This window comes from Rhinolophus sinicus, chromosome 2 (assembly GCF_057876585.1).
Source record: "Rhinolophus sinicus isolate RSI-liver-muscle chromosome 2, RSI-T2T, whole genome shotgun sequence".
Taxonomy (NCBI): domain Eukaryota; kingdom Metazoa; phylum Chordata; class Mammalia; order Chiroptera; family Rhinolophidae; genus Rhinolophus; species Rhinolophus sinicus.
Window position 1 is genome coordinate 130,608,715 of NC_142502.1, and position 9,359 is coordinate 130,618,073.

A 9,359-nucleotide genomic window follows, 5' to 3' on the forward strand; every position below is an offset into this window, starting at 1 on the left:
TGGATTTTAGAAACCTGTTATGTATGCTCCTCCATGCTCTTTCTTTGTCCACTAGTTTGATGATGATAAGCAAAATAAATTTGGAAGTCAATATTTGAAGATGAGCTACTAGAGAAAAAAAGCCTAGATCCCTGAATTGCTTATTGTATGAGATCTGATCACCTAACTGGAACAGTCATTTGGAATTTACTTATGTAAAACATTAACTTTTATTATACTGGAACCATTGTACAGGTTTGGTTTGTTTCTTATAACAGTTATACTAACAGGACAACACTTAAAACTTCTGTACCTTCTATTTTTTCCCCTTTAAAATGGGAATAAGAAAAACATTAAACCACAATTTTTGGAAAAAAAAAAGACAAAATAAGCATAAATCAATTATAGCAATTGTTGACAGAAAATATGTTCACCATTTGTTGAGTAGAATTATTTTAATGCCTGTGATTAAATAAATATAATGGGAACAAATTCCAAAACAGTGATTCACCAGGCATATTTGGCTCATTGACATGTAGTGTTCTTCCTACGTAGTAGTATTGGGCTGCACAATATTAAATGCATACATATTGGCTACTATTGAAACTTTGGATATCTTATTATAATCTAAATTTCTGGTATGATTTGATTATATCTCAGGAGTTGGGAAAAACTAGGCCTCCATTTCTACTTAGTAACATCCAAGTGAGATAAATAGCTACCACCATCTTTCGACCAGGCATGTACTCTCCAATGGGTTCAGTCTCTACAATTTTTGCTATCCCCTTACCCTAAGGCTAATTGGTCATGTATTTTTAATTTAGGGCATATCTACTAAAATTCAAAGCCAGGTAAACAAAGAAAGAATTGAGTGTTTTGAAAAATGAGCAGGGACATAGTTCTTTAAAAAGTGAAAAACCTATCATTCTTTAGGCTCTAGGTCTTTAAGTTAAATTTGCATGGTCCTATGATAACTTCAGTGTTACTTTTGGTCTAGCAACCATTTCATAAATTAGCTTGTACTTAAATAAGACAGGGTTTCAGAAACACTTAGGTCCACAGCATTTGTTTGAGTAATAAGTAGTACTGTTCTTTATATCATATATGAGAAATAGCAAGATATCCAACAATCACTAATAGAAGCTCTATTGATAATTAAATATTGATGGAAATAGATAGGATAAAAGTATTCTTTCTATATGAACAGCATAAGCAAATGTATTTGTAAATATATTTGCTATACATTCTAGTTTTATCACTCACTCATGTTGAATCTCATTTTCTTTATAGAATTAAAATATATATATATATATATATATATATATATATATATATATATATATATATAATATGTTAATGGGTTTCAAACATTGTACTATGAAACTCTATGCTACAGGGGACAACATAGGAAGAATGAACGGGGAATTGGATAAGGATTTCATTGCCAATTGCAACTTCAAATAGAGTAGCTAAAATTGTATGCTTTTTAAATCATTAGACCTTCATGAAATATTTTTCTAAGGAGAATGCTACATCTTTTTAATGCAAATGTTTTGATAACCAGTAGGTTAAATAACATTTATACCTCTTTCAGTTCCTGAAAAGAAAAAGCAAGCAAACTAATAATAGCAATAATAAAGCAAAACAGGAAACTATGTATTGGACTATTCTGAAGGTTGTTTTTCACATTTATGACTCCATAAAGCTATATAAACAACAAGGAAATAATTTCCATAAAGTCATTTTCCCAGATACCATACAACATTATGAAAGGTTAAATTATTTCTCTTAGCTCTTACATCAACATTTATAACTTTATTTAAATGATCTCATATTTAAGACTACATATCTTCATATAATTATGAAGTAAGATTTGATTGATACATATTTTGTTATTTTAACATATAATGTTAATATTATAAGACTACACAAATCTAATTATCTCATAAAAACATTCTTACTATGTAATCATATTTATCACCGGAGTAACTCTATAGTCTGTTTAATCAGAAATAAGTCTTTGTGTTATTAGACAATTCCAGTTCCATATTTATTATTCAGTGCTTAATAATAATTATTTCCTATTCTGTTTATTTCTACTGTATTTCAGTGTTTTCACAGTGTCACAGAACTTAAATGAAGCTTAATTTTTAATTTACATTTTCTTGTATGATAGTATGAGAAAGTGAGAGAGAGAGGGTGAAATTTGGAAATGCAAAGTTTTAACCATGTCTAATATTAGCAAACATTTAGACAAGTGAGTGTTTTCATGAATTTTAAAGAGTAGAATATTTATAAATTTCAGTGGAGAAAGGAGGCTTACTTAATAAGAAACTTGCTTGCCGGACTAATCTGGGCCAAGTCGTCCAAGGATAAAACATTTCAAGATTTAGGTCAGTCGTCACAAATATCAGGCATGTACATATTCCAAAAAAAATCATATTCTTTTTAAAATCCACATATACTGACAGTATGAAAAGGCTTTGTTTTCTATAGAGCAAAATCTGTTTATAACAGATTTATGATTATATTTTTAATAATCTCCTCCAATAGTTTTCTAAATCAATTGTCTCCCATGTCATATAAAAATGGATTATTGACAAACACTGTACAGGAAAAAAATAGGGCTACCATCTTCGATTAAGATTTTACTTTGATGATTACGTCTATACACAATTTCTATCTAGGAAGAATTTACAGATAGATAAACTGATAGTGGCTATATAGATAGAGAAATGATCCGATAGTTGAAGATAAACACATAATAAAAAATTAGTCAAATTGGACAACGTATTAAGTTATACTTTCTGATTATAAAAGGAGTTCTACCTACTATTCCTGGGCAATCTCATCAAGAACCAATGCTATGCTAATTACTCTTAAATCTATCTTCTGTTCAAATGTCTTGCTAGGGACACATTAATATGCTTGGATACCTACTGAACAGAAACACATTGAAATCTATATGTCTTAAAAGATCCTGATAACATTGTTTCAGTAAATTTTCTCTCTCTATTGTCTCACTGAATAGCACCATATCCAACACATTGAGCCAAATGATGGGGTTAATTTAGATATCCTCTCCTCTGTCCTTCTTTAACATCTCAGTGAAGTTACCAGTACTGGTGCAAGTTCTAATGATTCTTTCTTGAACATAAATTTAAAATATGGCACAATAACCAGTTTCTCTTTCCAGGATTCATCTTTCATGTGAACTGATTTTCTACCTGTAAAATCACCCCAAATCTACCTAATTTTTAACCCAATCATCAGAATCACATAATACATAAATCTAAACTTATTGCTAATTTAAATCATGAATAACTAGACTATTTAAATAATATCTGTACATCTAACTCTGTCCAAAAAATACCATGTTTCCCCGAAAATATGACCTAGCCAGACAATCAGCTCCAATGTGTCTTTTGGAGCAAAAATTAATATAAGACCCAGTATTATTATATTATATTACATTATATTACATTATATTATATACCAGTCTTATATTATAGTAAAATAAGACTGGGTCTTATATTAATTTTTGCTCCAAAAGACGCATTAGTGCTGATTGTCCGGTTAGGTCTTATTTTCAGGGAAACATGGTATAGAGATGTCTTCTCAAAATTCCTTAAAATATTTTTCAAATACAGAGTATACTACAATTGTAACACTGGAATAAATAGGAGATAAAAAGAGGAAAGTGAGAGAGCATGGATCATGATTCACTGAACTGTCTTTAAGTTTGGACAGATAATCCATAGGTCAACATCTTTTCCTCAAATTATCACAATCATTATATATATCCAGGACACTAAATTATAAAGGAGAGGAAATATGATGCTCTTCAAGTTTATTCCTTTTTAGGTAACTTGATTTTACTCTCAGGATGGTTGAGAAATTATCTCTTTCATAAAATGATTTAGGGAAGTGAAAAAAAAAATCTTTACCTTAAAGTCCTCTAAAATATTTCAGATACAGTAAAAAACACTGTAAGCTGTAAAATTACTTAACATGATATTCAATTAAGTACATAATTTTTAAAAATACGAAAAACTTTATACATAAAATTATTGTGCAATGAAACAAGTAATATCTGTATTTTTAGAAACACTTTTTTGAATATTGATGAAAAAGCAAAATTATTTAAAAAGTAAACAAGGTAAAGAATGTTAAAATCCTGCAGCAACAAACGCAAGGAACATCTGAAAAGTGTTCTTGAAAATCAAGAAAATAATCCCAAAATGAAAGTCTGAGATCCAAGAAAGAAAAGGAAGGAAAGAAGGAAGGAAGGAAGGAAGGAAGGAAGGAAGGAAGGAAGGAAGGAAGGAAGGAAGGAAGGAAAAAAGAAGGAAAAAAAAAGGAAACAAAATGAGAGTACACCTAATGCCCAGACCTTAGTTTCTAATACCATTCTCCATTGAAAGGAACTAGAACTCCTTGGATAAATCCATAATTCTAGTACCAAGGCAGGAAATATATAAGTCTTTCAATGCCAGAAATTAAGAAAGTGCTAAACATACACATATGCATGTATCAAAGAAGGGTACAGGATATATAAATGGACATACAGAAGTCAACTAAAACAGCTCCCAATGGATAAAGTTAGAATAATTTGAGCAACAAAATAATTATTGGATTATAGCACAAAATATAAAATGAATATGCATGAGTACTAATAAAAGCATGTAATTGAAAAAATAAATTGCAAATCATAGAAAAAACATTTATGAAGAAATATTCAAAGTAATTTATGACGATAATGTAGATAATCCACTCTCAAAGAGGTAGAACACAATTACTTGCCCCTTATAAAAGTGTGGTCTGTATGAAATGGCTTTCTTCTGAAGAAGACAGTATAGAAATGGAAAAAAACTTGAGTAAATATACAGGGGAGAAAACTGACAAACATCTGACTAGGTCTTCAGCCATGCAATCAATGTTAACATTAATTGTAACATAAAGGTGAAACTTAAGAAATCAATAACTTAGTAAGCCTATAGCTTGATTCACCTCATAATTTGCTATTCAACTGTTTTCTTTTTGTTTCTCTCCTTCACTGCCTGAATTAACTGCTCTGCTTTCCCAAGGCTATATGCATACCTCATTAATCTAGCCAATCAGCAGAACACTAACTTGCAAGAAACTGCAACCCTCAGCCATCCAGAAACTGGCAACCAGCCTGCAATTCTGAACTGTAATTCTGTCAGGTGACATATAAATTACCCATAAGACTGGGTTCAAGATAACTATCACAGAACAAACCGGACCCAGAAGATGTTCTACAGGAGGAGTAGCATAACTAACTCTCCCTTTCCTTTGTTCTGCTTCTTCTTGTGTACCTATAAACCACTCTGACCATTCTAGGAACCAGGAGATGGCCTTTGGACGGTAGTCAGCCATCCACCCAAATGCCGGAATTCTGACTAAACCTTCTGTTCTTTCCACCAACCTTGTCTCTCCATCTTTAACTTTTTCAAGCGGCAGGCAGCTAGACCTCAGCACATTAACAGTAACTCATCTTGAGAATATGTATCCTAGAATAAAATGGTTAGAATGGCATTTTACCTTTCCGATCTTACTTCCATAAATATATTATCCAAGGATAATGAGAAACCCCAAATAAGGAAGATTCTACAAAATACCTGACCAGTACTTCTCAAACTTGTCAAGGTTATGAAGGACGAGGAAGTCGGATGAACTGTCACAGCCTATAGGAGCCTAATGAGAGATGAAGAGTATTGTAATGTTTATCCTGACTGGGATGCTGGAACAGTAAAACAAGTTAGTAAAAACTGAGGAAATCTGAATAAAGTATGGACTCAGTTTAATAAAAATGTATTAGTATTATGACAAATATACTGTATTAATATAAAATGTTAATGTAGGAGAAATTGGTTAGTACATGGGAACTCTCTGTAATGTCTTTGTAACTTTTCTATAAATGTCAAACTATTCTCAAATAACAAGTCTATCATATAACAAAGAAGGGAATCCTGTTTCCAGTCCACATGTATAGAGCTTGGAGGTTACCACTCCATACTAACAAGAAGTAAAAAGCTGAAAAGATTGAAAAATCAACAACTCTTTTTGGATGCTTAGGAGAGAGGTGGACACAAGTCAGAATGCTGCCCTGAAAATTGGAGGAAAATAGAGTTGTAACTTACCAGAGCTGAGACAAGCAGAAACTTCAGCAGGACCTGGTACCAGGGCAGGAAATCCTGAATTGTACTGGCAAATTGCTGGAGGCTCAATGTGGACAATGCTGAGCGTTAAAACCTCTGCAGAATCCCAGTCATAGGTGGGTCCCAACAATTGTGTGAAATTTACTTCTGGAAGCTCAACAAGGTTCTCATAGTAAATATCTGAGGAAAAACTCTCTGGGCTTCTGGCAGAGAGGAGAGAAACGAACCATTTTGAAATACCAGAGAACACTCTGTTCTTAACTAGGACTGCCCTCAGTGGAAACTAATTAACCACAACCTACCTGCTGGGGTATATCAGAGCCTAACTGACCTAGAGAAAGGGAAATACCCAATTCCAGTACACTCTAGCCATCTGTCCCACCTAACCAGGGACAAAAACACCTCAGAAATTCTCGTAAAGGTCAGAGTCCAGAGGCATATGCTTACTAAAAGACTGAGACATAATCATAGGATGATGGAAGGCTTACCCTCCCACCGCACCTCATCACCATGTTACTAAAGGCCTATCAACAGCAGTTCCTTTCACCAGTACATAGCTACTCACTATCAAGAAAAAAGAAATAAATACAAGACATACCAAAAAGTGTATTAAAAAAAATTGAATATATAGAGCAAATATCAGAATCAGGCACAGCAGGTATGTTGGAATTACGAAACCTAAAATTTAAACAATTATGAAAATGCCTTTGATGGGCTTTATAGGAACCAGGACACAGGTGAGGAAAGAATTTCTGAGCTAGGGGATACATCATTAGAACCTTGAAAACCAAAAAGCAAAGAGAAAAAAGACTGAAAAAAAACAAAACAGACTATCCAAGGACTGTGGGACAAGTATATATTGTGTAATAGTTGCATAATGGGACACCCAGAAAGAAAAGAAAAAGAACAGAAGTTGTATGCAAAATGATAATGTCTGAGAATTTCCTCAAATTGATATCAAATATAAAACCCCAGATCTAGTAATCTAAGAGAACAGCAAGCAGGTTAAATGCCAAAAAACAACACCTGGACATACCATTTTCAAATAACAGAAAATCAAAGATAAAGAAAGCATCCCAAAAGATGTCAGAGGGGAAATATAAATGTCTTATCTATAGGGAACAAACAAGAATTGCCTCCAACTTTTCCTCACAAACAACGAGCAAGAACACCAGTAAAGTGAAATAATTAATGTATTGAAAGAAACAAAACAACGACCTAAAATGCTGTAGCCTGTGAAATTGTCCTTCAAAAGTGAAGGAGAAATAAAGAGTTTCTCAGACAAGAAACAATTTAGGAATGTGTTGCCAGTATACCTCTCTTGCAAAAAATGTTAAAAGTTATTTGGAGGGAAAGATTATAATATAGGTCAGAAACTTGGATCAACGTAAAGAAAGAAATTGCATCAAAATATGAAGAAGTTAAAATAAAAACTGGTATTTTTCTTATTGTGAATTGATCACATAAGTTTTTTAATACAATAATACCAATGATGTGTTTGATTATATATGCTAATGTATATTTTATTTATATATTTATAATTTATGTAAGTATTTATAATTATGTGTTTATAATTATAAATGTTTATATATATATATTTGTATCTATATATCTATAGATATAGATAGATAGATAGATAGATAGATAGATAGATAGATAGATAGATTTATATACACAGGAGGTGTGATCAAACAATACGGTGAATGATTAATAAAAAAAATTTGTTACAGTTAAAGACTCATTGCCATTAATCCTCCTCAAAATACCCCCCCCCTTGCTTCCAAAACACTTATCCCATTGTTCTTGCCACTTTCTGAAGCAGCTCTGGAAGTCCTCTTTTGTGAGTGTCTTTAGTTGTGCTGTCATAGCTGCCTCGATGTCCTGAATCATTTTGACTTTGGAAAAGAGCCAGAAGTCTCACGGTGCCAGTTCCAGTGAATAAGGTGAATGAGGACAAATGATAATGTTTATATTTGACAGAAATTGCCATATACCAGAAGTGATGTGTGACATGTAGTATTAACATGATGCAGGATGATTTACGGCACACTTTAAAACACACCTTTTTTCAAACATAGCTCATACCCCACTGACTGTACTGAACAAGCTGAAATTTGTCACACATTGTTACTAAGGTTCGAAGCGCCACTTTGAGTTTTGAAGATCCCTGCCTTTCCATTGGATGGCACTTCACAGCAGCATTAATCATATTTTGTGATCACAAAGAAAAGGCTCTGTGTCACACATCGCTTCTGGAATATGGCAATTTCTGTCAAATAAAAACATTGCTGTGTGTCCTCCTCCACCTTATTCACAAGATCTGGCACTATGCAACTTCTGGCTCTTCCCCAGAATCATAATGACCATGAAAGGTAAATGTTTTGAATCCAATGGGGACATGGAGCCACAATGGCGCAACTAAAGACACTCATGAAAGAGGATTTCCAGAACTGCTTCAGAGAGTGGCAAGACCGATGGTATAAATTTGTTAGAAGTGAGGGGAAGTATTCTGAGGGGGATACATAGCAATATGTGTTTACTGTAATAATATTTTTTATTTAAACATTCACCATCCATATTTTGGATCACACCTCGTATATGCTAATGTGTAAGCAAAATGAATGACAGTAATTAATGATACAATGGACTGGAGAGAGGAATTAAGATATTTTTGTTAGTATAACATACTCATACCATCCCTGATGTTTATAGTGTTATTTGAAACTTATTATTAGCTGTAAATACGTATTGCAAACTCTAGGACAACACTGAAAAAGTTTAAGAAAAAAATGCAACCCATGAAGCTGACCATGCTCTTTTCCCTGTGGGGGCCTGCTATGCAATGGTTATAAGTAGCAGTCTGCTTAGCAGTGTATGCAGACTATTGCTCATATAGATTGCCCGAAGGGACATAGAGGCAACCTTTTCCAGTGTGTATTCATGTATTACTCCAAGTTGTCTTCAATGTAGGCTTCAGACAAGAATGCATGATGCTTTCATCCCCAGGTCATAGTGGCCAGATTCTACATTGGCCAAGTCATCATTCCCATCTTCACCAAGCTGCAAGAACAAGGAGCATGTGCTGGAGGTCCTATACAGGGCCAAATTCAAGTCACCTGCTTGCTAGATCAGCCAACAACAGCATAATACACATTTTTCTCCAAGAAGTGGAATTTAACCAAGTTTAATGCACATGAA

General features: G+C 33.3%; 1 non-coding gene across 1 annotated transcript; it reads left to right on the forward strand.

Moving 5' to 3' along the window:
* The first annotated feature begins 8,950 nt into the window (after positions 1-8,950).
* LOC141571965 (small nucleolar RNA SNORA70) lies at positions 8,951-9,084 on the forward strand. Its single transcript, XR_012496999.2, has one exon. It is a non-coding gene; the product is annotated as a small nucleolar RNA SNORA70 (small nucleolar RNA).
* The last annotated feature ends 275 nt before the right edge of the window (positions 9,085-9,359 follow it).